The sequence below is a fragment of the Bos mutus genome, chromosome 11, assembly GCF_027580195.1.
Source record: "Bos mutus isolate GX-2022 chromosome 11, NWIPB_WYAK_1.1, whole genome shotgun sequence".
Lineage (NCBI taxonomy): Eukaryota > Metazoa > Chordata > Mammalia > Artiodactyla > Bovidae > Bos > Bos mutus.
The window spans coordinates 86,628,450-86,653,351 of record NC_091627.1 but is presented as its reverse complement, the minus strand read 5'-3'; the positions used below and the strand labels follow the sequence as shown (position 1 = coordinate 86,653,351).

General features: G+C 38.2%; 1 long non-coding RNA gene and 1 other non-coding gene across 3 annotated transcripts in view; one reads left to right on the top strand and one right to left on the bottom strand.

The window, feature by feature from the left end:
• Positions 1 to 24,902, top strand: part of LOC138990003 (uncharacterized) — a 77,866-nt gene that overhangs the window by 21,529 nt on the left and 31,435 nt on the right. The window lies entirely within an intron of this gene.
• On the bottom strand, positions 3,492 to 3,598 carry LOC138990081 (U6 spliceosomal RNA). Its single transcript, XR_011466245.1, has one exon. It is a non-coding gene; the product is annotated as a U6 spliceosomal RNA (small nuclear RNA).

Below are 24,902 nucleotides of genomic sequence, written 5' to 3'. Positions count from 1 at the left end.
GACCTGCATACAGCTTTCTCAAGAGGCAGGTCAGGTGGTCTGGTATTTCCATCTCTTTCAGAATTTTCCACAGTTTATTGTGATCCACACAGTCAAAGGCTTTGGCATAGTCAATAAAGCAGAAATAGATGTTTTTCTGGAACTCTCTTGCTTTTTCCATGATCCAGCGGATGTTGGCAATTAGATCTCTGGTTCCTCTGCCTTTTCTAAAACCAGCTTGAACATCAGGAAGTTCATGGTTCACATATTGCTGAAGCCTGGCTTGGAGAATTTTGAGCATTACTTTACTAGTGTGTGAGATGAGTACAATTGTGCAGTAGTTTGAGCATTCTTTGGCGTTGCCTTTCTTTGGGATTGGAATGAAAACTGACCTTTTCCAGTCCTGTGGCCACTGCTGAGTTTTCCAAATTTGCTGGCATATTGAGTGCAGCACTTTCACAGCATCATCCTTTAGGATTTGAAATAGCTCAACTGGAATTCCATCACCTCCACTAGCTTTGTTCGTAGTGATGCTTTCTAAGGCCTACTTGACTTCACATTCCAGGATGTCTGGCTCTAGGTAAGTGATCACACCATTGTGATTATCTGGGTCATGAAGATCTTTTTTGTACAGTTCTTCTATGTATTCTTGCCACCTCTTCTTAATATCTTCTGCTTCTGTTAGGTCCATACCATTTCTGTCCTTTATCGAGCCCACCTTTGCATGAAATGTTCCCTTGGTATCTCTAATTTTCTTGAAGAGATCTCTAGTCTTTCCCATTCTGTTATTTTCCTCTATTTCTTTGCATTGATCGCTGAAGAAGGCTTTCTTATCTCTTCTTGCTATTCTTATCTCTTCTTGCTATTCAGTAATGACACTAGTGCGTGCTAAGTTGCTTCAGTCGTGTCCAACTCTTTGCAACCCTATGGACCATAGCCGACCAGGCCCCTCTGTCCATGGGATTCTTCAAGCAAGAATGGTGAAGTGGGTTGCCATGCCCTCCTCTAGGGCTCTTCTTGACCCAGAGCTCGAACCACAAGTCTATTACATCTTACTCTTTGGCAGGCGGGTTCTTTACCACTAGCGCCACCTGGGAAGCCTAATGATACTAGTAACTGTCCCTTATTAAGCACTTTACCCTTGGGCTTTCTTGGTGGCTCAGACGTTAAAGAATCTGCCTGCGATGTGGGAGACCTGGGTTTGATCCCTGGGTTGGGAAGATCCCCTGGAGGAGGACATGGCAACCCACTCTAGTATTGTTGCCTGGAGAATCCCATGGACAGAGGAGCCTGGCAGGCTACAGTCCATGGGGTCACAAAGAGTTGGACATGACTGAGCGACTAAGCACAGCACACTGTTTTGTTAAGTAATCCTTCCCTTGAAAACCCACCACAGTGGGCATTGTTTTTTTTTTTTTTTTAATCTCCACTTCTTGAATGAAGAAGTTAAGTAACTCACCGAGGGTCACACAGCTCGCAAGTGTCAGGGCCAGGGTTGGAATGAAATTAACTAGTGTTACAGGCTGAGTCCTAACTGTTGTGCTTTATTCCTTGAGAGTGGCTCTCAGAATGGTTTCTTGCTTCAGAAGCATACTTAAAAGCTCTTAGTCAGGGTGCCTATCATGAAATTGTGCTTTTAATATTTTGCCTCTCTGATTTATTTCTGTGGTAGAAATAAATTAGAGAGGCAAAATACCTCTCTAATAATTCCCACATACCTCCTTATGCTACAAAAAAACTTCAGTTGTCTGATGACCTCTGTTTGCTTGTGCTGGAGAGAAACACAGGATGAACTATGCTGTCAAAGAAAGAGGCAAAAACAGTGGCTTTCTTTTTTTTTTTTTTTTTTTTCATAGTGAAAAATCAATCCCTGTTTGTTGTAATCAATTTTGAATGATAAGCATAAAGAATAGGCCCATGGTTATTATTCCTAATTTTGAAAGGGGAACAGGATTCCTTCTGACAGCTGTGTGTGGTTAAGCACGTGCAGTAGATTTACTGAGCCATGACGTGTGCCCAGCATTGGACCTGGTATGGAGGAAGGAAAAATATACCAGGCCCAGTCCCTGTTCTAAAGGAGATCATGATCATGACAAATGTGTGGAAACAAAGAACTCTACTTTGCGTGATAAACTTGCAACTCTGTTTAATACCCACATCCCATGCAGTTCACACCACTTCTGACCGCTGAGAACTCACAGGCTGGAGGCTCCACGTCTTCTAGAATACATTGTAGCACCAGATCACAGCTGCTGAGTCTTCATTCTGAGTCAATATCCTGGTGATTTACATGCTGAACGAAAATGGCCCAGATGAGGAAGTCAAAGCTGCGTGCAAAACCAAACCCACACATACTCCTGGTATCACGCTTCGCTCACACCCCATTCTTGGCTGCCTCCCGTCTTGGAGAGACATAGAGGAGGAGGCGACTCAGACCCTGATGGATTCAACTTCAAGTCACTCTAGATGCAGAGGGTTTGTTCTGTGCCAGATGTGATGATGATAGGCTGGGTCCCTGGGGAGCCAATAGGATTTGGCTCACCCAGCCATGGAGTTCCCAGATGAGTCAGTCCTAGCTTATCCACCATGCCTTCTATTGAGGCCCAAATAAATTACCATAAACCCATGGTGACTCGAGGAGTGGTGTTCTCAGAGACTTGATGTGAATGCAACCTTTCCCTCAGAGTTCACAGGGACCAGTACTGAACAGGTCAGCCACATGTAATCCAGACTAACGTGTCTAGCTGCCAGCTACAGAGCTGTGCAGGCAAGAAGACCCGTAGGTACACACTGGACATGCATATGTTATCAGAGACTTGGGTGGTTGCTCACTCCTCTAAACTGATTACCCGTAATTTGGAAGTATACTGCTCATGTTGAATAATTCATTTAGCAAATATTATTATTTTTTTTATTTTTAAAATTTTAATTGGAGGCTAATTACTTTACAATATTGTAGTGGTTTTTGCCATACATTGACATGAATCAGCCATGGGTGTACACGTGTTCTCCATCCTGAACTTCTCTCCAACCTCCCTGCTCAGGGTCATCCCAGTGCACCAGCCCTGAGCACCCTGTCTCATGCATCGAACCTGGACTGGCGATCTGTTTCACATATGATAATATACATGTTTCAATGCTATTCTCTCAGATCATCCCACCCTTGCCTTCTCCCGCAGAGTCCAAAAGTCTGTTCTTTACATCTGTGTCTCTTTCATTTAGCAAATATTATAAACTGTTTTGTATCATACACAGTTTTAGGTGCTGGAGATATAGCAGTGAACAAAATGTTAGCCATTGTGCATGTCAATTTTATCTCAGTAAAGTGTTTTTTTTTTTTTTTTAATAATTTTATTTTATTTTTAAACTTTACATAATTGTATGTTTTGCCAAACATCAAAATGAATCCGCCACAGGTATACATGTGTTCCCCATCCTGAACCCACCTCCTTCCTCCCTCCCCATACCATCCCTCTGGGTCGTCCCAGTGCACTAGCCCCAAGCATCCAGTAAAAAATATGGAACGCTTCACGAATTTGCGTGTCATCCTTGCGCAGGGGCCATGTTAATCTTCTCTGTATCATTCCAATTTTAGTATATGTGCTGCCGAAGCGAGCACTGTTTTTTTTTTTTAATGTAGCCATTGTGGATCTTACATTCGAGTGTGTGTGTGTACGCGTCTGTGTGTGTCTATGTGTGTGGGTGTGTATGAGAGACAGAGAATCATTCAATCAGTTAAATGTCTAGCATTTTAGATGATAAGTGTGATATAGAAAAATTTTAAATGGACAAGAGGGGAAGAGGATGGTCTTGGTAGCTGTGAGGTGGCAGTTTTCAATAGAGAGACATTTAATGGAAGTGATTAAGTCGTGTGATCATTTGTGGAAGAGCATTCTAGGGACTTCCCAGGTGGTAAAAACCCGCCTGCCACTTCATGAGACATTAGAGAGCAGGTTCGATCCCTGGGTTGGGAAGATCCCCTGGAGTAGGGCATGGCAACCCACTCCAGTGTTCTTGCCTGGAGACTCCCATGGACAGAGGAGCCTGGCGGGCTACAGTCCATGGGGTTGTAAAGAGTCGGACACGGCTGAAGCAACTTGGCAGACGCATGGCGCACATGCATTCCAGGCTGAGTAAAGAGCAGAGGCTCTGAGGAGGGGCTTGGATAGTATATTCAAGGACCCCAGGGGAGAGTGAGGGAAGGGCAAAGAAGGGAGATGAGGTTAGAGAGGCCAAACTGGCTTTGGCTTTTCCTGTGAGAGAAAAAGGGAGCAACTTTAAGATTTGGGAGGGTGTTACATGATCTGACTTTCATTTTAGAAAGATAAAGCTGGATGCTCTGCTGAGAAAAGACTGGGGAAGGGGTCCAGGGTAGAAGTAAGGAGATAAATTAGAAGCTACGGTAACATTCTGAATGACAGACAATGAATACTTGGACCACAGTGGTAGCAGTGGAGGTGGTGACAAATAGATGGATCTGGATACATTTTGTAGGTTGTGTCAATAGGATTTCACAAGAGATCAGATAGAAGATGTTAGAGAAAGAGAGGAGTCAAGCGTCTGAGCAGCAGGAAGGGTGAACTTGATGTTAACTGAATATGTGGAAGAAAGGGGAGGAGCAGACTTGGGGGCAGATATCAGAAGCTCAGTTCAGCCCATGTAAGTTCGAGATGTTTATGAGACATCCTAATGGAGATGGCTATTTTATACAAGTCTGGAGTTCAGAGGACAGGTCTGGGCTAGAGATAAATTATGCTTTGCCAAAGAGAGGGGGTATTTACAGCTATAAGCCTGGATGAGATCACCAACGTGGTGAGTGTAAACAGAAGAAGCCAGCACAGCTTCTAGGGCTCTGCCTTCATTCCAACCAGTGCAGGCACACGAGGGGCATGGGCTTTCCTTTAGTTGTGTAGTTGTCCCATGGGAGTAAGACTGTCTTCAGCTTTTACCCTCTGCTTGAATGAATGGTTATTTCAGCACGGGTGGTCAGGACTGGCTGGGATATTAGAGATCATTTCAGGTAGAATCACCTTATTTTGGAGATAGAGAAGCTGAGCCATAAAGAAGTAAATTGCTCTCTGTACTTAAGCTCACTGTAGAAGGTGTGTGTGTGTGTGTGTGTATACTGTGGTAGGCATGGAGGTGCTCCCCAGGTGTTGGGTGTCTTCTCCCACTTGCTAAGCAGGTAAGTGACCCTGCCTTTTTTCAGTTGTGGACTCCTCCAGAGTCATTGGATCTGAGAAGTGGAGGTTAGGCTTTGGAGCTGAGATGGGGTCAAACTTGAAAGTTTGCTTTTATCCCTTCTCCTCCTTTTGAGATGCAAGTGCTCTTAGATTCTGTAACAGGTTCTCTTTGAGAGATGATTAGATCTTGCATCTTAAATACTTGGGTGGATCTTGTATTTTCTGTGCTAATTCTTTCAGGAATAATTGCACTTGAAATCTGTAACCTTCCACAGTGGAGTGGAAGACTTGGCAGTGCTGGGGTTGCAGCTGAAGGGGTGACTGATAGAGTTGTATAAAGCACTCAATTCATGGTCTTTCCCTTATACTTCCCTGAGATATGGAAAGCATACAAGAGTGACATGAGATGGGCTGCTTTAGCCTACATTATGAACCACACTACAGAGATTCTGGGCACCCAGGGCTGGAAGCTAGGAGCTTAAATCAGGAAATAAAACAACAATAACAGAATTTGTGGTTAAGACTATGTATTGTTTACATGCATTAACTCAATTATTTAAAACATTCCATAAAGGGAGATGTCATTTTCTTTATTTTACGAATGGGGAAATTCAGGTTCAGAGGTAGTCAGAAGACAAATAACTAGAGAGGAGAAGAAGCAAGTTTTGAACTCTGGCCTCTAAGACTATACAAAGCCACACTGAGTAGTAGCTGTAAAAGGATTAAATCTATTACATATCACGAAAGCATAAGCTTTGAAACAAAACAGTTGGTTTTAAATCCTGGCTCTGCCATTTACTGGGTGTGAGATCTTGGGTAAGTCATTTAGCTTATCCTGGGTTTCCTGTGAAGGGTTGCTAGGAAGATTTAGTGAGATAATGTATGATTAAGACATAGCATGGTGCCTGTTTACCTCAGCTCGTAAAGAATTCGCCTGCATTGTAGGAGACTCTGGTTCAATTCCTGGGTCAGAAAGCTCCCCTGGAAAAGGGATAGGTTACACACTCCAGTATTCTTGGGCTTCCCTGGTGGCTCAGACAATAAAGAGTCTGCCTGCAATGCAAGAATCTTGGGTTTGATCCCTGGGTTGGGAAGATCCCCTGGAGGAGGGCATGGCAACCCACTCTAGTATTCTAGCCTGGAGAAACCCCACAGACAGAGGAGCCTGCTGGCCTATCCTCCATGGGCTTTCAAAGAGTCAATCAGACTGAGTGACTAGGCACATAGCACATGGTGCCTGGTGCTTTATACGTGATGAATTAATGGTAGAAATAGCCAAAATTCTAGTTGCCAAGAGGCTGGGCTGCAGCCCAATCATCCCCTGGGATGATACTGGTTATTTAGTGTGAGCATCTGCATGAACTGGTTGATGCTTATGGTCTGGAGGGTTCAGGAAAGACTTGAGTCTTAACTAGGGCCTTCAAAGATGGGGAGAATTATTTTTTCACTGAGAATCAAAAACTTACCAGAAAATTTCATCATTCATTTTTCTGCTATCAATTCATTTTGAAAAGTGTTTATTAGGTGAGAAAATGTATTAGGCATTTCTTTTTTTGAACTGGTTAGCTATACATTTTGGGGGCTTCCCAGGTGGAATAGTCATAAAGAATCTGCCTGCCAATGCAGGAGATGCAAGAGACATAGGTTTGATCCCTGGGTCGGGAAGAGACTTTGGAGCAGGAAATGGCAACCCACTCCAGATTTTTTGCCTGGGAAATCCCATGGACAGAGGAGTCTGGGGGGCTACAGTCCATGGGGTTGCAAAGAGTCGGACATGACTGAGCATGCACGCACAGCTATACAATTTGAAGAATCTTTAAATAGAAAATATTTGGGTCACATTTTAAACAGAAACCCTGAAAATATAATCCATTAATTTAGTTCTTTCACTGCCTGACAGTTTCAGGAAAAGAGAAAAACTTTTCTTGATTTATTGTTTTATATATTTTAGTCAGGACTAAAAATGGGCTCTTGATATTTTTACTGGTCTCTTTAGAATATCTTGTGCAGAAAATTTTCATGAGGAATTCATCTCCTCAATTTTATCAATCAGTTGTAAAACAAAAACTATTTAAATAGTGAAAGGGTTCCTGAACCCAGTAAACCTGTCAGGCTGTTAGGGCTCTGATAATGACGCTGGAGTTAAATATATCAAAACTGTTGCAACACAAAGCAAATTTTCTCCTTAGGGAGCTCACAGCTGGCTTATTTCGAATTTACTGAGGTTTCAGACATTCTGCTGAAGTCAATTTAAATCGCCCTGACTCACTCTCCAAAGTGTACATGTGGGTCTTTGTGGTTGTTGTCAGTGTTAAGATTCCTAGCTCTTTCCTTTGCCAGCATCAGGGGACCCCTCATCTCTGTGTTTTTGAGGTAACCACAAGAGCTGAGCTCACATTTGTAATGGTAATGGACTGAGCAATCAAGAAGTTGGAATTATCAGGATGCATAAAAGGGCAAGACCCAACTCTGTATGACTAGGAGAGATGCACTTGGAATATAAAAATACCAAGAGCTTGAAAATAAATGACAGGAACAAGATGTACCATAAAAATGGCATATGAAGGCTGAGGTGGCTATGATTAATATCAGATAAAATAGATTTCAAGAAAGAGTGTTGCCAGAGATAAAAAGGAATGATAAGGAAAACAAACCAGATATAAATGTGTATGTCCTTAAAAATAGCCTCAAAGTATAGAAAGTAAAAATGGGCATAAATATGGGGAGATATTCCAGAATATTTAGTAGGAGATTTTATTAACAGTCTCTTACGAATTTATAAGATGACTAGCCAAAAGTCAGTAAAGACAGAGGACCTTAACACATAATCAACTATCTCAGCCTAATTGATAATTATAAGATCTTTCACACAATAACTGCAAAATAAACATGTATTTTAGGGCACAACCCACATTTGTTTTATTGTAGATGATTTATTTACCAATATGTACCATATTGGGGCCATACAAAACCTTACTAAATTCATAAGGACTGAAATAGTACAGATATATTCTTTGACCACAATAAAATTAAATAGAAGCCAGTATTAAGATGGGCTTCCCAGCTGGCACTAGTGGTAAAGAACCTTCCTGCCAATGGAAAAGATGTAAGAGACATGGTTCAGTCCCTGGGTTGGGAAGATCCCCTGCAGGAGGGCATGGCAACCCACTCCCGTATTCTTGCCTGGAGAGTCCTATGGACAGAGGAGCCTGGAGGGCTATAGTCCATAAGGTCACAGAGTTGGACATGGCTGAAGTGACTTAGCATGCAAGCAACATTAACATATCTGGGTGAATCCCAAATATTTTGCAATTAAAAACCATGTTTTAAAATATTAATGATCCAAAGAAAAAGTCACAAAATAAATTAGAATATATTTTAACTCAGTACCACATATCAAAATTTGTGAGTTGCAGATGAAGAAGTGTTTAAAGGGAAATTTATGGTTTTAAATGTTCATAATAGGAAAGAAAAAAAAAAAAGAGCATGATGTAAGGTGCCACTTAAAGACACTAAAGAAAAAGAAGAGCAAAGTAAATCTAAAGTGTGTGAAAGGAAGAAAGTAAAAAAGACAAGAGCAAATATCACCAACACAGAAACAGATGATTCAAAAGTAGGCTCTTTGAAATGACTAGCAAAATGGATATAAACTCCTAATTAATTAAGGAAATAAACATAAATCACCAATACTGGGAAAGAAAGAGGAATTATCACTATAGATCTTACAAATCTTAAAGCAAAAATAAGAGAATATTCTGAAAAAAATGTATGGCAATAATTAGATATTTTCGATGAAATAAATTCCTTGAAAAATACAACTAAAATTGATATAAGATGAAACAAAATGTGAATAGTTTCTTTAGTAATGGAATGGAATTCATTATCAAAAATCTTGCTACAATGAAAAAACTCCAAGCTCAAATGGTTCACTGGTGAATTCTATGTACTATTCAAAGGAATATTAACCCAAACTCTTTTGAATAAAGGAGAATCTGTTCTAGCTTGTGTTTTGAGGCCAGCATAACCCTGATACCCAAACTTGAGAAAGAGAATACAGAAAAAACTCCCCCTAACAGACCATTATTCCTCATAAACCTGACTGCAAAAATCCTAAGATTTAGTAAATTGAATCCAATACTATATAAAAAGGATAATACAAAATTGAAGCACTGATTTTAAAATTTGTATAGAAATGCAAATGAAAAAGCCAAAGCAAATTTAAAAAGAAAACAAAACAAAGTTCAGGGGCATATACTACCTTATTTTAAGATTTACTATTAAGTTAAAGTAATTAACATTATAGTATTTGTGAAAAGAGAGTCATATAAGATCAATAGAAGTAAACAGCTCAAGAGTAGGGAATAGAGTCCAGAAATAGTTGTACATAAGTATGTTCAACTAGTTTTCAGCAAATGGTGCTGGAGTAACTAATCTCCATAGGAGAAGAGAGAGCATCAGCCCTTATTTTTTTCCATACACAAAATTAACTCAAAATTAATCAGACATAACTGTAAAAGCCAATAATATAAAAATTTTAAAAGAAAACATGAAAGAAAACTCTCTGACTTTGGGTAGCAAGAATTTCTCAGAACACATGAAGGACAAACCACAAAAGAAAAAAAATGATAAACTGGATTTCATTAAAATGAAAAACTTTTGCTTATCCACAGACACCATTGGGAAAATAAAAATGCAGGACATGGAATAGGAGAAAATTTTTGCAATGCATATATCTGAGAATGCATATATCTGATTCAGTTCCAGAGGATATACAGAGTTCATCTTGCAACTGAATAATAAGATGTACAACTCAGTTTTAAAAATGAGCAAAAGATTTGCACATAGAAATATAAAATGGTTCTATTTTGGAAGAGCACACAGTGTTTTAAAAAGTTAAACATATACTGATTTACCAACCAGATAACTCTCCTAGGCATTAACCCAAGAGAAATAAAAGCTTGTATACACAAAGAGGTTTGTACACAAAATGCACGTAGCACCATTATTCATGATCACCCAAAGCTGAATGCCACCCAAATGTCCACTGGTGTTTGCTGATTGGAAAAGCAAAATGTGATATACCAGCAGAAAATTACTATTGATAAATTACTCAGCAATTAAACAGAATGAACTCCTGGCAGATGTAATAACATGGTTGATCAAGTCATTATGGTGAATGAAAGAAGCCAGATGCTAGGTTACATATGGTATGATTATATATATTTTATAATATATATATAATATGTATAAAATTATATACTTTATATATAAAATTCTAAAAAATATATAAAATATATATAAAACTCTAAAAATGAAAACAAATCTATAGTTATGAAAAGTGGAGGCTGGGGTGAAGAGAAAGAAGAACCTTTCAAAGTAATGGAAATGTTTTATGTTTTTGAAGGGTTGTTTAGAGCATATATATACAGTTGTCAAAAGTCATCAATTCTAAACTATAAGTGGTTTATAATATTTAAATTATACTTCAATAGATTGATTTAAAAAAGAAATTCTTCAAAGCAAGAAAAAGAAGGTATTAACAAAGAGTGCAATTGATAGTTCAATTAATAAAATAATAGATGGCTGAATCTGTACCACAGTCCTTTAATTAATAATTAATTTTTATTTTCTACCATTGATATCATGAAATTCCATGTTAGAATAGTTAACCTAATGAATAAATTAATGAATTACCATGTATACCAACATTATAATAGAAACCCCACAATCAATTTAAAAATTTCAGAGTTAAAAAACAGAAAATATATTAGTGATTAAAACCAACTGACTTTTGTATATTGAGAATAAAGGTTAAAAACCCTGCAATGAATTATTTGCAGATAAATGTTTCTAAATGGTACTTGAAAATCTTTTCTTGTATGTCTTTTTTAAAAAAAACATAAAATCATAAAAACAAATTCTTAAATTTTTAAAAACATGAAATGTAAGAATTTTAATATTGGGTCACAATAACAGTTTTTGATGCCAGAACACATAATTAAATTTCATCTATAGTTTCATAAATATTTAGACCTAATTCAAACATGCAAATATGGTGTTTTAAAAATCATTTTGAATGTTTTTACATGTGTGTGTGCAAAGTCACTTCAGTCTTGTCCACCTTTTTGTGACCCTATGGACTGTAGCCTGCCAGGCTCCTCTCTCCGTGGGATTCTCCAGGCAAGAATACTGAAGTGGATTGCCAAGTCCTCCTCCAGGGGATCTTCTAGATCCAGGCATCAAATTTGCACCTCTTATGTCTCTTGCATTGGCAAGTGGGTTTTTTTTTTTACCACTAGTACCACCCAGGAAGCCCCTGAATGTTTTATAAGTCATTTAAAAATCTATATGTCAAGAATCATATTTTATGTTATATAATTAACTTCAGCATTCTATCTTTGTTAAATGGCAAACAGATGGATGTTTTCCTTGATTTATTAAAAACATTCAATATAGTGATAAAATCTATTTAATGCAACTTTAGTAATATAATGATCTACATGAAATAGATGTAATAAGTAGATACCTGGGAGATATCCTCTAAACTCTTGGAATCTCTAGAGTGATAGAAATGTCTCTGATACTCAGGATGGGACCCTCAGATGATACCTAGTAATTTATGATAATGAAGTGACTTAGGCTGGGGTCTGGTCACCCAAAAAGATCAACTGTATGATTAAAAGGTTGGGGCTTTGAGCTATATATCATCAGCCCAAGTTCCATAATAACAGTCTGATCTCTGTTCCACAGAGGGGTGGAGAAGGAGGTACATGGCCAATGATTCAATCAAACAGGCCTCTGTAATGAAACCCTAAGAAAATCTCTGGAAACTGAAGCTCAGTTGAGCTTCCCTGGTTGGCAGTATCCTTTGAGGACTGTCACACTTCAATATCAGGAGGTAATACATCCCTGAAAGTGACTGAAGCTTCACATTTGCAACCCTTTCAGAAAACTTACCCCTATGCAGCTCTTCCTTTGGCTGATTCTAATTTCTGTCCTTTTGCTCTAATATAACAGTAAATGTAGTGTTTCCTAAGTTCTAGTATTATTAAACCTGAAGAAGTCTGTGGGGCCCCCAAGTTTGTAGCTAACTGGTTTGAAATGAGAGTGACTTTGGGGACTCCAAACTTATGACTCTTGTCTTTTTTTTCCCTAAAGATTTTTTTTTAATGTGAGCCATTTTTAAAAAAAGTCTTTGCAGAATTTGTTACAATATTGATTCTGTTTCATATTCTGGTTCCTTGACTGCTAGTCCTGTGATCAAACCCACAACCTCTGCATCGGAAGGTGAAGTCGTAACCACTAGACTGCCAGGTAAGGCCCATGACTGGTGACTTAAGTGAGGGCAGTCCTCTAGAGAATTGTGTCCTCAGAATTTTTAGTTTGGAGAATTCTTTGCAAATAATTTAATTTAAAAATTGTTCACATAAAATATAAAAATCATACAGTGTTTTTTGAAAATTCCCAGGAGAGATCCCTAAGATAATATGTACATTGTATGAAAAGGGTTTAAAAGTAAATGGGCAAATGTTACCATTGCCCAGGGAGAAGCAGATTCTCAGCTCCATAATGTAAATGTGCTGCTACCTCCTCAGTTGTGTCCGACTCTTTGCAACCCATGAATCGCAGCACGCCAGGCCTCCCTGTCCATCACCAACTCCCGGAGTTCACTCAAACTCATGTCCATTGAGTCAGTAATGCCATCCAGCCGTCTCATCCTCTGTCGTCCCCTTCTCCTCCTGCCCCCAATCCCTCCCAGCAACAGAGTCTTTTCCAATGAGTCAACTCTTCGCATGAGGTGGCCAAAGTACTGGAGTTTCAGCTTCAGCATCATTCCTTCCAAAGAACAACCAGGACTGATCTCCTTTAGAATGGACTGGTTGGATCTCCTTGCAGTCCAAGGGACTCTCAAAAGTCTTATCCAACACCACAGTTCAAAAGCATCAATTCTTCGGTGCTTAGCTTTCTTCACAGTCCAACTCTCACATCCATACATGACTACTGGAAAAACCATAGCCTTGACTAGATGGACCTTTGTTGGCAAAGTAATGTCTCGGCTTTTGAATATGCTATCTAGGTTGGTCATAACTTTCCTTCCAAGGAGTAAGCGTCTTTTAATTTCATGGGTGCAATCACTATCTGCAGTGATTTTGGAGCCCCAAAAAATAAAGTCTGACACTGTTTCCACTGTTTCCCCATCTATTTGCCATGAAGTGATGGGACCAGATGCCATGATCTTAGTTTTCTGAACGTTGAGCTTTAAGCCAACTTTTTCACTCTCCTCTTTCACTTTCATCAAGAGGCCTTTTAGTTCCTCTTCACTTTCTGCCGTAAGGGTGGTGTCATCTGCATATCTGAGGTTATTGATATTTCTCCCGGCAATCTCGATTCCAGCTTGTGCTTCCTCCAGCCCAGCGTTTGGATGGCTTTGTGTGTGTGTGTGTGTGTGTGTAGATATTCACATTATTTCATGGCTGTGGTGGCCATATGCTATTTTAGTTTATTATTGTTGTTCAGTCACTAAGTTGAGTCCAACTCTTTACGACCCCATGGACTGCAGCAAGCCAGGCTTCCCTGTCCTTCACCATCTCCTGGAGTTTGCTCAAATTCATGTCCACTGAGTTGTCCATTGAGCTGTCTAACCATCTCGTCCTTTGCTACCCTCTTATCACTTTGCCTTCAATTTTTCCCAGCATCAGGGTCTTTTCCAACGAGGGTCTTTCCAATCAGGGTCTTTTCCAATTTCTTCACGTCAAGTGGCCTTACTTAGTCCTGGAGCTTCAGCATCAGTCCTTCCAATGAATATTCAGGGTTGATTTCCTTTAGGATTGATTGGTTTGACCTCTTTGCCATCCAAGGGATTCTTAAGAGCCTTCTCCAACATTACAATTCAAAAACATCAATTCTCTGGTGCTCAGCCTTCTTTATGGTTCAACTCTCACGTCTCTACATGACTCTTGGAAAAACCATAGCTTTGACTGTGTGGATCTTTGTCACCAAATTAATGTTTCTGTTTGTTCATACCCTGTCTAGGGTCATTGTCTATTTGTCATTGCTTTTCTTCCAAGGAGCAAGCGTCTTTTAATTTCATGGCTGCAGTCAGCATCTGCAGTGATTTTGGAGTCCAAGAAAATAAAATCTGTCACTGTTTCCACATTTTCCCCTTCTACTTGCCATGAAAGTGATGGGACTCAATGCCATGATCTTAATTTTTTGAATGTTGAGTTTTAAGCCAACTTTTTCACTCTCCTCTTTCACCCTCATCAAGAGGCTCTTTAGTTCCTTTCACTTTCTGCCATTAGGATTGTATCATCTACATATCTGAGGTTATTGATATTTCTCCCAGCAATCTTGATTTCAGCTTGTGATTCATCCAGCCTGGCATTTCTCATGATTTATCCTGTATATAAATTAAATAAACAGGGTGACAATATACAGCCTTCACGTACTCCTTTCCCAATTTTGAACCAGTCCATTACATGTCCAGTTCTAACTGTTGCTTCCTGACCTGCATGTAAGTTTCTCAGGAGTCAAGTAAGGTAGTCTGATATTCCCTTCTCTTTAAGAATTTTCCATTGTTTGTTGTGATCCACACAGTAAAAGGGTTTAGTGTAGTCAATGCATCGGAATTTTTTCTGGAATTCCCTTGCTTTCTCTATAATCTATCGAATATTGGCAATTAGATCTCTGGTTCCTCTTCCTTTTCTAAATCCAGCTGTACGTCTGAAAGTTCTCAGTTCACGTACTGTTGAAGCCTAGCATGAAAGATTTTGAGCATTACCTTGCTAGCATATGAAATGAGCACACTTTTGTGGTAGTTTGAACATTCTTTGGCACTCCTTCTTTGGGATTGGAATGAAAACTGACCTTTTCCAGACCTGTGGCCACTGTTGAGTTTTCCAAACTTGGTGACATATTGAGTGCAACACTTTAGCTGCAGCATCTTTTAGGATTTTAAATAGAATTTAAACGGTAGCTTATTATCCACCTTCTATTTTTGTAATAGACTCTAATTGCTGTTCAGAATTTACCCATCCCCTTCTTCCAAGCCCCTCATCCCATACATACCTCTGTTTCTGAGACATAACCTCAACTTATTTCAGATCTGGAGTGTCCCCTTTTAGGTTTAAAATCAGTACGTTCCTTTCCCCTGACCACAGTGATTGACTCATGTGACCCATTTTGGTCCAGTGAGCTGTGGAGAGACATTTGATAGGTGCCTTTGGGAAAGAAATTTTCTTGAAATCTCAAAAAGCCTTCCTGAAAAGACACTCTTTTTCTGCTGGATGTTAACAAGAAAGTAAGTCACTCTCGGTATTCATCTCCCAACCACAAGATGAAACCTTGGGATGAAGAAGATGATGAGAGAGACAGTCTTTGGTATCAATATTGAACTTCTACATCAAGCCTCACCTGAAGGTCTTGTAACCTCTGAAACTCTGGGTTATGATGGTCAATGCATTCCCTTTACTTTTGCAGTCAGTTTGAATCAGCACTTTCTGTTACTTGCATCCAACATCTTTCTGAGACAATTGTTCAGTATGGAAGGTGATGATTGTTTTGATAGGGAATATTATCAAATATAAAATAATATCATTCTTACAGTAGAGAAATATGTGATATATTGGATCTATGTGGTAGTTTAGGCACACTTGATCACTTCTGCCCCCCCCGCCACCCTGCCCCAAATCCTTTGAAAAGAAAGAAAGATATATGCACTAAAGACTAGACCCACCACAACCAAGGAAAACAAGAAAGGGCAACATCAACACATCAGAAATTGTGAAGAATTTCCTGGAAGATGGAGAGTAACAGGATTGAACTGATAAGGGTTGAGAAAACTCCAGCCTAAAATACACAGAAAATGGCCATGGAGACAAGAGCAGGTCCTGAGAAATTTTTAAGAGAACAAAGAGCATTTAAGGGACTATATAGCAATAGGCTGATTATTATTACTGAACAGGGGGCAGTTGTGTCCACAAACCTCTGGTCATAGGGGTGGGGGCATGGGAGAGGGGCATAGATTCCAGGCTAAAACACCAAGATCTGCTTGAACACAAGGGCATAAAATGCTGCTTGGGAAGGGCTCCTCAGAATCTGGGAACCTTCTAGAGAGTGTATGTCAATCCTCCCATTCAGGCAATTTGGGGTGGGGATGAGGCAAGATCTCTACAACTGCAAAGCTATCCAAATAAAGCTTCCCAAGCCTTCATTCATAGAGATGAGCGGGTCATCCAGGAATACCAGCTATAAAGGGAAAACTAATGGCAAGAAGGAGAAGATCAAAATGATTAAACAGATCAGTGGACTCTAGAGGAGACAGGAAATTCAGAAAACCAAAAAGAATTTCACCCTTAAAAGAATTCCACTTTCTATCTTTGGAGACATAAAACCACCCAAAGTATATTACATTTATTAAAAAAAAAGAATAGGCAGCTATAAGAAAGTAGTAAATCAGAGAATGAGAGACTTTATGAATACAGAGAATAGGATTGTAAGAAAAATATTCAACACAAGGTGTAAATAATAGAATGATCTCAATTCAAAATTGAAATAGTCATCTGGAAATAAGAATGGGAGTAGGTGGGCAGCAAGGGGAATTTTTCTTTTTTCTTTTATATATCTCAATGTTATTTGAATCTTTAAAAAGAGAAAGCATTAGTTGAGTATGAAAAGGAAAAAATTAAAACTAAAACTCTGACCCAATAGTTCTATTTTTGGTATTTAAAAAAATTAATTTTAAGATCACTCCAGATGCAGATTAAAATGTACATGAAAAGGTATTTATTACACTTTTATATTTATAACAGCAAAATTAAATATTACAAACAGACTAAATATTTAATAACAGCAAGTGGCTTAATAAATTGTTAGACATCCATATGCTGTTATTAAAAAATCATGCTTTTGTAGAATACAGCTAAAGGTGGATAAAATTTGCAAAGTATATTGACAAAAATAGAATAAAAACTATACACAGTTTATTTAAGATAGAAACTACAACCAAATGTCCACTGTGATTATTTCTCAATGATGTCAGTTTTTATTTCTGTATTCTCTAAACTTTATTTTATGTCTATCACTAATTTACTTAGAAAATTCTCTTAAAAAGAAGAGGAAAGGAAAAGATGTGTTAACAATATGGTTGGTGTCCACATAGTCCTTCTGGGTCTCTCTCTTTGAGCTGAATATCTCATTTCATGTATGAGCTGGACTATAGAGAAACCCTAGATGGAAGAAGATTCTCTTGCTTCCAGCAAGAGAAAGTTATGTCTGCTCTTTTGTTTTTTGGGGGATTTATTTTGTTTTCATTCAGAGCAACATTGACATGCATTCACTCAAATAAATCATATTTATCTCAACCAACCCATTTAGTAAGAACAAAATCTTTATACACTCCTGTATGGGGTGACACAACCATTTTACACACATACAATCTATTAATATGTTTTCTAGTGAAAGAGTGTTGGCAAGCGTTAAGCTTTTCTCCATTTTTTTAAAGTCCACATCTAGCAGTTTAAAAAGTATGTGTGCATTAAAGCAGTTTGCAAACATATAATTTTTCTTTGGTCTAAGTTTTATAAAATTCTAATTAAATGATGCTTTCTCACATTCTAGCTGTTTTTAAGAATTAAAGATGGTTTACTTATGGATTAAAAACATTTTATTTTTCTTTATGAGTTGCTATTTGATGTTTGCAATGCTCCTGCAACACAAAAGGATTCTACTCTGTTTTCCCTGAAGTAACTTGATTAGAATAACATAATCATCTTCATAGAGATCACATTCATTTTGAGAAGTCCATTGAGACAGGTCATTGATTTATTTGGAACTGGTTTTTATTGTAAGGATTTGGGGCCACTCAACACACTTATGGAGGTTTATTTTCTTTGCAAATCCATTTGATAAATCACCACTTTATGTTTAAATATAAGAGCTTTCATCCACTCTGTCTTTCCTGGTTTTCATGAGATCAGTTTAGTAGCAGAAAAAACATGGGCTTTGGGGTCAGACTAGCTTGAGCTAGAAGTCTGCTCCACCATGTCTAAACTGTATGATTCTGGCGAAGTTACTTCGCTGAGCCTCAATATATTTATTTGTAAAACAAGGGTAATATCAAGGACTAAGGAGAATGCTATTGTCAAAGGAAAAAATACAAACTAGTACAGAGCTTGGATCTGAGCTGGTTAACTGTTTCGAAGTATATATGTCACTATTACTATATTATTTTTCAGTATTGAGAATTTGGTATTGTGTTTCACTGAATTAGAAGTTGGGGAGCTTAGAATCTAGTCTGTTTTACTACTGTGCTGGAGTGACCATGAGCCTGTTTCCTCACCTATAATACGAGGAGATTAGGGATTTCTCTGGTGGTCCAGTGGCTAAGACTCTGGACTTTCAATGCAGGGGGCCTAGGTTCGATTCTGGGTCAGGGGATTAGATCACACATGCAGTAACTAAGAGTTCGCCTGCTGCAACTAAAGATTCTGTGTGCCACAGCTAAGACCTGGTGCATGCATGCATGCATGTTAAGTCGCTTCAGTTGTGTCTGATTCTTTGAGACCAATGGACTGTAGCCTGCCAGGCTCCTCTGTCCATGGGATTCTCCAGGCAAGAATACAGGAATGGGTTGCCATACCCTCCTCCAGAGGATCTTTCAGATCCAGGGATTGAACCTGTGTCTCTTATGTCTCCTGCACTGGCAGGCGAGTTCTTTACCACTAGCACCAAAAATATTTTTAAAATATATGGGGAGGTTAGAGGAGATTACTGAGGCTCCTCCCAGTCCTTAGGGGGAATTCTGAATAAAAATCTTTTACTTCAAATGGTCACTTAGGTGATGGGCATTATGACTATGTCAGAGGTAAGCGTGGGTCAGGCTGGCCTGTGGAATTAGCAACACCACTCTTTTTTGTTGTCAGTTAACTAACGTGACTGTGCTGGGTCTTCATTGCTATGCGGGCTTTTCTCTAGTTGCAGCGAGTAGGGGCTGCTCTCTAGCCGTGGTGCACAGGCTTCTCATCGTGGTGGCTTCTGCTGTCGTGGAGCATGGGATTCAGCAGAGCTTTCAGGAGTCAGTGGTTGTGGTGCACGGGCTTAGCTACTCCTTGGCGTGTGGGATCTTTCCAGATCAGGCATCAAACCAGTGTGTCCTACGTTGGCAGGCAGATTCTTCAACCACTGAGCTGCCAGGGAAGCGTAACTCTTAAAAAAAATTTTTTTTTTTAATTGAAGGATAATAGCTTTACAGAATTTTGTTGTTTCCTGTCAAACCTCAACATGAATTAGCCATGGGTATACATATATCCCCTCCCTTTTGAACCTTCCTCCCATCTCCCTCCCCATCCCACTTCTCTAGGTTGATACAGAGCCCCTGTTTGAGTTTCCTGAGCCATTCAGCAAATTCCCATTGGCTACCTATTTTACATATGGTAATGTAAGTTTCCATGTTACTCTTTCCATACATCTCACCCTTTCCTCCCCTGTCCCCATGTCCGTAAGTCTATTCTCTATGTCTGTTTCTCCACTGCTGCCCTGTAAATACGTTCTTCAGTGCCATTCTTCTAGATTCCGTGTATGTGTGTTAGCATATGATATTTATCTTTCTCTTTCTGACTCACTTCACCCTGTATAATAGTTCTAGGTTCATCCACCTCATCAGAACTGACTCAAATGGGTTCCTCTTTATGGCTGAGTAATATTCCATTGTGTATATGTACCACAACTTCTTTATCTATTCATTTGTCAAGGACGTCTAGATTGCTTCCATGTTCTAGCTATTGTAAATAGTGCTGCAGTGAACAATGGGATACACTTGTCTTTTTCAATTTTGGTTTCCTCAGGGTATATGCCTAAAGTAGGATTGATGGGTCATATGGTGGTTTTATTCCTAGTTTTTTAAGGAATCTCCATACCGTCTTCCATAGTGGCTGTATCAATTTACATTCCCACCAACAGTGCAAGAGTGTTCCCTTTTCTCCACACCCTCTCCAGCATTTATTGTTTGTAGACTTTTTGATCATGGCCATTCTGACTGGTGTGAGGTGATATCTCATTGTAGTTTTGATTTGCATTTCTCTAGTAATGAGTGATGTTGAGCATCTTTTCATGTGTTTGTTAGCCATCTGTATGTCTTCTTTGGAGAAATGACTTAAGTCTTTCCCCCACTTTTTGATTGGGTTGTTTGTTTTTCTGGTATTGAGTTGTATGAGCTGCTTGTATATTTTGGAAATTAATCCTTTGTCAGTTGTTTCATTTGCTATTATTTTCTCCCATTCTGAGGATTGTCTTTTCACCTTGCTTATAGTTTCCTTTGCTGTGCAAAAGCTTTTAAGTTTAATCAGGTCCCACTTGTTTACTTCTGTTTTTATTTCCATTAATCTAGGGGGTAGGTTATAGAGGATCTTGCTTTGATTTATGTCATCGAGTGTTCTGCCTATGTTTTTCTCGAAGAGTTTTATAGTTTCTGGTCTTACATTTAGGTCTTTAATCCATTTTGAGTTTATCTTTGTGTATGGTGTTAGGAAGTGTTCTAATTTCATTCTTTTTACATGTAGCTGTCCAGTTTTCCCAGCACCATTTATTGAAGAGCCTGTCTTTGCCCCATTGCATATTCTTGCCTCCTCTGTCAAAAATAAGGTACCCATAGTGCATGGGTTTATTTCTGGGCTTTCTATCTTATTCCATTGGTCTTTATTTCTGTTTTTGTGCCAGTACCACTGTCTCAATGACTGTAGCTTTGTAGTATAATCTGAAGTCAGGAAGGTTGATTCCTCCAGCTCCATTCTTCTTTCTCAAGACTGCTTTGGCTATTCAGGGTCTTTTTTGTTTCCATATGAACTGTGAAATTTTTTGTTCTAGTTCTATGAAAAATACCATTGGTAATTTGATAGGGATAGCATTAAATACGTAGATTGCATTTGGTAGTATAGTCATTTTCACAATATTGATTCATCCTACCCAGGAACATAGAATATCTCTCCATCTGTTTATGTCATCTTTGATTCCTTTTATTAGTGTCTTATAATTTTCTGTGTACAGTTCTTTTGTCTCCTTAGGTAAGTTTATTCCTAGATATTTAATTATTTTTATTTCAATGGTGAATGGGATTGATTCCTTAATTTCTCTTTCTTATTTTTCATTGTTAGTATAGAAATGCAAGTGATTTCTGTGTATTGATTTTGTATCCTGTAACTTTGCTAAATTCACTGATTAGTTCTCATAATTTTCTGATACTATCTTTACAGTTTTCTATGTACAGAATCATATCTGCAAACAGTGAGAACTTTACTTCTTCTTTTCTGATCTGGATTCCTTTTATTTCTTTTTCTTCTCTGATTGCTGTAGCTAGGACTTCCAAAACTATGTTGAATAGTAGTGGTGAAAGTGGACACCGTTGTCTTGTTCCTGATTTTAGGGGGAATGCTTTCAGTTTTTTACCATTGAGAATATGTTTGCTATAGGCTTATCATATATGGCCTTTACTATGTTGAGGTAGCTTCCTTCTATGCCCATTTTTTGAAGAGTTTTAATCATAAATTGGTGCTGAATTTTCTCAAAGGCTTTTTCTGCATCTATTAAGATGATCATATGATTTTTGTCTTTCAATTTGTTAATATGGTGTACCACATTGATTGATTTGCGTATATTGAAGAATCCTTGCATTCCTGGAATGAACCCAACTTGATTATAGTGTATGAGCTTTTTGATGTGTTGCTGAATTCTGTTTGCTAAAATTTTGTTGAGGATTTTTGCATCTATGTTCATCAGTGATATTAGCCTGTAGTTTTCTTTTTTTGTGTTGTCTTTGTCTGGTTTCGGTATCAGGGTGATGGTGGCCTCGTAGAATGAGTTTGGAAGTGTTCCTTTCTCTGCAGTTTTTTCAAAGTTTTAGAAGGATAGGCATTAGCTTTTCTCTAAATGTTTGATAGAATTCTCCTGTGAATCCATCTGGTCCTGGGCTTTTGTTTTTTTTTTGAGAATTTTGATCACAGCTTTAATTTCAGTGCTTGTAATTGGGTTGTTCATAATTTCTATTTCTTCCTGGTTTAGTCTTGGAAGATTGAACTTTTCTAAGAATCTGTCCATTTCTTCCAGGCTATCTACTTTATTGCCATATAGTTTTTCATAATAGTCTCTTATAATCCTCTGTATTTCTGCATTATCTGTTGTAACCTCTCCTTTTTCATTTCTAATTTTCTAATTTGATTCTTCTCTCTTTTTTTCTTGATGAGTCTGGCTAAAGGTTTGTCAATTTTGTTTATCTTCTCAAAGAACCAGCTTTTAGTTTTTTTAATCTCTACTATTGTTTCTTTCATTTCTTTTTCATTTATTCCTCCTCAGATCTTTATGATTTCTTTTCTTCTACTAATTTTTTTTTGTTCTTCTTTTTCCAGTTGTTTTAGGTGTAAAGTTAGGTTGTCTATTTGATGTTTTTCTTGTTTCTTGAGGTAGGATTGTATCACTATAAAATTCCCTCTTAGAACTGCTTTCGCTGCATCCCATTCATAGTTGTCATGTTTTGAATTGTGTTTTCATTGTCATTTGTTTCTAGAAATTTTTTTATTTCCCTTTTTATTTCTTCAGTAACCTGTTGGTTATTTAGAAACGTGTTGTTTAATCTTCATGTGTTTTTGTTTCTTCCAGTTTTTTTCTTGTAATTGATGTCTAGTCTAATAGCGTTGTGGTCAGAGAAAATGCTTGCTATGATTTAAATTTTCTTAAATTTATTGAGGGTTGATTTGTGACCCAAGATGTAGTCTATCTTGGAGAATGTTCCACATGCATTTGAGAAGAAGGTGTATTCTTCTGCATTTGGATGGAATGTCCTGAAGATATCAATGAGACCCATCTCATCTAATGTATCATTTAAGATTTGTGTTTCCTTATTAATTTTCTGTTTTGATGATCTGTCCACTGGTGTGAGTGGGGTGTTCAAGTCTCCTACTATTATTGTGTTACTGTCAATTTCTCCTTTTATGTCTATTAGTGTTTGTCTTATGTATTGAGGTGCCCCTGTGTTGGGTGCATAGATATTTACAATTGTTATGTCTTTGTCTTGGATTGATCCCTTGAGTGTCCTTCCTTATCTTTTGTAATATTCTTTATTTTATGGTCTGTTTTGTCTGATATGAGGATTGCTACTCCAGCTTTCTTTTGCTTCCCATTTGCATGGAATATATTTTTCCATCCTCTCACTTTCAGTCTATATGTGTCTTGAGGTCTGAAGTGGATTTCTTGTAGACAGCATATATATGGGTCTTGTCTTTGTATCCATTCAGCCAGTCTGTGTCTTTTGGTTGGAGCATTTAATCCATTTATATTTAAAGTAATTTTTGATATATATGTTCTTATTTCCATTTTCTTAATTGTTTGGGGTTGATTTTGTAGATGTTTTTCCTTCTCTTGTGTTTCTTGATTATATGTGTCCCTTTAACATTTGTTGTAAAGCTGATTTGGTGGTACTGAATTCTCTTAATTTTTGGTAGTCTGAAAAGCTTTTAATGTTTTCATCAATTTTGAGTGAGATCCTTGCCAAATACAGTAATCTTGGTTGTAGATTTTTCCCTTTCAGCACTTTAAATATATCCTGCCATTCCTTTCTGGCCTGCAGAGTTTCTGCCAAAAGATCAGCTGTTAAGTGTATGGGATTTCCCTTGTATGTTACTTGTTGTTTCTCCCTTGCTGCTTTTAATGTTCTTTCTTTGTGTCTAGTCTTTGTTAGTTTGATTAGTATGTGTCTTGGTGTGTTTCTCCTTGGGTTTATCCTGTATGGGACTCTTTGTGCCTCTTGGACTTGATTGACTATTTCCTTTTCCATGCTGGGGAAATTTTCAACTATAATCTCTTCAAAAGTTTCTCATACCCTTTCTTTTTCACTTCTTCTTCTGGGACCACTATAATTCGAATGTTGGTGCATTTGATATGGCCCCAGAGGTCTCTGAGACTACCCTCAGTTCTTTTCATTCTTTTTACTTTATTTTGCTCTTCAGAAGTTATTTCCACCATTTTATCTTCCAGCTCACTGATTTGCTCTTCTGCTTCAAATATTCTGCCATTGATTCCTTCTAGAGTATTTTTAATTTCAGTAATTGTGTGGTTTGTCTCTGTATGTTTATTCTTTAATTCTTCTAGGTCTTTCTTATTTGATTCTTGCATTTTCTCCATTTTGTTTTCAAGGTTTTTGATCATCTTTACTATCATTATTCTGAATTCTTTTTCAGGTAGTTTGCCTGTTTCCTTTTCATTTATTTGGACTTCTGTGTTTCTAGCTTGTTCCTTCATTTGTGTAGTATTTCTCTGCCATTTCATTATTTTTCTTTTTTAAATTATTGTGTCTGAGGTCTTCTTTTCTCAGGTTTCAAGGTTGTATTCTTTATTCCTTTTGCTTTCTGCCCTCCTAAGTTTGGTCCGGTGGTTTGTGTAAACTTCCTATAGGGTGAGATTTGTTCTGAGTGTTTGTTTGTTTTTCCTCTGATGGGCAAGGCTGAATCAGGTGGTAATCCTGTATGGTGATGATTGGGTTTGTGTTTTGTTTTGTTTCTTGTTTAGATAAGGCGTCTTGCATAGGGTGCTACTGGTGGTTGTATTGTATGCCAGGTCTTGTATTCCAATGGTTTCCTTTGTGTGAGTTCTCACTATTTATTACTCCCCAGGGTTAGTTCTCTGGTGGTCTAGGGTCTTGGAGTCAGTGCTCCCACTCCAAAGGCTCAGGGCTTGATCTCTGCCACGCAGTTGATG